We start from the raw sequence: 3621 nt of genomic DNA on the forward strand, positions 1-3621 counted from the left end.
TAGCCCCCACTGCTATACATACTGGATCAATTCACCAATTGAATTATCAGGTACTTTCGTTTCTTGGTAACGATTCTAATGTTCATGAGAATATGATGCTACCTAAATTGGATACATTTGTTTTTCTTACAAATGAAGGGCCTAGTTTGGACAAGAAAGATGAACCTTGGAGCAAGTTCAAGCATGGAGATGATGGCATGCGCAAGGGGCTCAAGAACGGAGTTACAAGTGATGATTTCAGGACTTTGAAGCCACCATAAGGAGTGCATGAAGACTTGGATGAAATATACAAGATGCCACTTCATAAATTTCGTCCAGAGGCTATTCTAGGTGCCGCGTCACCTTATTATTGGGCCAGGCCCATGTATTTTCGAAATACTTAAGTATAGGTTTTTTTAGAGTCTGTATGTGTGGGGAAACAAGAGTTAGGGTTGGTTTTGGACCCCTCCTCAAAGGTCCACGAAATCCCCCCCCCCCTCTTCCTCCATATATACAGCCCTTAGGGCGTCGTTTAGACTTTGGGTTTTGTTTATATTAAAGTTCGCCATAGCTGCAACTTCACGTACTTCGTTTGTGTTCAACGACCAAACCAAGACGTCACATAACCCCACCTTGATTAATAAAGCTTTCCTCTTTTATTCGCAATATCCAGATTGCAATCTTAGTTTCTTGCTTGTTCTTCGTTTTCTCGTAGGAAATAGACCCTCGTGGTCAGGTTGATCATGCTTCGGCATGGTCAATAACCCACGGAAGTTGGTTTAGCGATTGCTAAGGTGCAATGTCTTCGCATGTTCGTAGTCGGATCGTCAAAGTCGACTCCCACAGAAAATGATATCTATCTCATCGAAACATCGGGACACCTTCGCCTCTATCAAGAGAAGGTTAATTTTGATGCTAAAGAAATGCTGAATTAATTTTTAAATGCATGAGTTAACTAAGGAAAACATTGAGAGTATGAATGCTAAATATAAACTTGCTAGAGATAAGGGTAGAAAACATGTTGTGTTTTCACCTGAGATCTTGTTTGGTTACTGTCGGTGTCAAAATCAGGGGATCTTAGGTAGGGGGTCCCCAACTATGCGTTTAGGATCGATGGTAACAGGAGACAGGGGACACAATGTTTACCTAGGTTCGGGCCCTCTCAATGGAGGTAATACCCTACGTCCTGCTTGATTGATATTGATGAATATGGGTGTTACAAGAGTTGATCTACCACGAGATCGTAATAGCTAAACGCTAGAAGCCTAGCCTGTATGACTATGGTAATGAATATATCATTTCCGGACTTTCCCCTTTGGTTTATATAGACACCAAGGGGATCTCGAGTTTACAAAGAGTCGGTTACACAAGAAGGAATCTTCATAGTCGGTCGCCAAGCTTGCCTTCCACGCCAAGGAGAGTCCAATTCGGACATAGGTACAGTCTTCGGCCTTCATGTCTTCACAGCCCATCAGTACGGCCCAATAGATAACAGGCCGGACGCCCGAGGACCCCTTAGTCTAGGACTCCCTCAGTAGCCCCTGAACATGGCTTCAATGTCGAGGAGTCCGGCGCGCAGATTGTTTCCAGCATTGCAAGGCAGGTTCCCTTCTATCCAAAATTCAAGATAGTCTCCGGATGCGATGATAGTATCCAGACCTGTCACCATACATAACCATAGAGAGAATATATATTTTTACACGAGTCTAATTCCCTGACAGCTTTTACAATATGACATCACGTTTTTCCAGTCATAATCTCGAACCATTTTTCGTCGGCCGCTCCACGTTTCGAGACGCGGTTGCCATTGGCATGTCTTGTCGAAGCAGAGATCATGCCCCCTTATTACGGGATTCTCATCAGTACGGGCGTGGGTGACCCAACCGTGCCGTTTTGCACAGCCCTTGGGAATAGGCGAGTTCAAGGCGAGTGGGGAGACGCTTGATATTCGCGGCCTTTATAAGGGGATAGGGATTACCTACCTTCACCCCCACCTCAGCTCCTCCTTAGTCCTTCCGTCCCTGAGCTCTAGCGCTCAAGCTTCTAGCTTTTTCCTCAACCGAGAAAGCACTCCAAAAATGTCCGGATCTGGAGCTAGGGGTAAGTGGATAGCCTCCTCTGTCAAGAAGAAGGATATCAAGGCGCTCCGGGAGGCCGGACATCTGGCCAAGGAGATCGCTCACCGACTCCCGGATAAGGGACAGGTCGTCCCTACTCCAGAGCACCACGAGAGGATTGTTTTTCTCACATATTTCGTCTGCGGGCTGGGTTTCCCTCTCCACCCCTTCGTCCGTGGACTAGTGTTTTACTACGGGCTAGACTTCCATGACCTAGCCCCCAACTTCATCCTCAACATCACTGCATTCATTGTCGTGTGCGAGGCCTTCCTCCGCATCCCGCCTCATTTCGTCCTATGGTTGAAGACCTTCAACGTGAAGCCGAAGGTGGTGAGAGGCCAACAAGCAGAGTGCGGAGGCACCATGGTGGGAAAGATGCCCAACGTTACCTGGCCCAAAGACTCGTTCGCGAAGACGGTGAAAGGGTGGCAATCGGGGTGGTTCTATATCACCTAGCCCATGCGACGCTAACTGGGTGGCGGCCCCCTAATTCAGATCTGGATTCCCGATGCGGCTCACCTCCTGGCAAGAGAGGGGTCTAACCTGGGGTCCTTCGGACGAACTGACTGGGCTCCAGACGTGTGTCTAGAATATGATGGATAGGAAGATCAAGCTCGTCAATGTGGTCCAGGTCATGCTCATTCGCCAGGTCCTTCCGTGCCAACGCAGGACTTGCTATCTGTGGGAGTACGATCCGGCCAAGCACCAGACGCTACAAGAGCTCTTTGGCACAATGCACGAAGAAATCTGGAAAGTGCTCAAGGCCGGCAAGACGCCACCGCCTATGATTGAGGATCGCGGGCTTAGCTTAAAACGCCAGGCTAACCCGGTAATCTCTTCTAATGTTTTCAAGGCGTACCTTTTACTAGCATATTTTGAGAAAAGCCCTAAGCCTTCCTACCCGTGTTTTCAGGCCTGGATCAAGATAGCGCAGGGGATTAACAGTCAGGCACCACTGCCCGAGGACCAAGAATTCCCATTCTTGATGAAAATGCTTTTTCCAGCACCTTATGAGGTGCCAGAGAAGACGGCCAAGAAAGCATCCAAAGAGGCCAAGAAGTGCCCTCGCCGAAAAGGCACTCCGGACATGATGTCCGAAGACGAAACTTCCTTTTCGTCCGCTGATGAGGATGACGAAGAGGAAGAAGAAAGCGACTCCCCACCTGAAGTGGGTAGGAAGAAGAGAGCGGCCTCCACAAATCCGGAGGCGAAAGCGCCTAAAAGGGTTAGAGGCTCCCACGCGGATAACTCCGTGTGGGATGTTGACAGCAGTCTAGAGCGACCTCGCCGGACCAAGCCTCAGGCCGCCTCGTAAGTACCAGGATCCAAAAACATCTAGCTTTCCCGGTTTGTAATATTGATATACCTTAAACCTTGTTATTGCAGTCCAGCACGCGATGGCTCCCCGCGATCCTCGTCAGAGGGATCGCTAGACTCAAAGGAGATGGCTAGCATGTCTCCGCCACCTGCTCATTCTGTCTCTCCCAAGGGTGACGACAAGGTGATGTCGCAAAAGACCTTTCCC

Source organism: Triticum dicoccoides, chromosome 2A, assembly GCF_002162155.2.
Source record: "Triticum dicoccoides isolate Atlit2015 ecotype Zavitan chromosome 2A, WEW_v2.0, whole genome shotgun sequence".
Lineage (NCBI taxonomy): Eukaryota > Viridiplantae > Streptophyta > Magnoliopsida > Poales > Poaceae > Triticum > Triticum dicoccoides.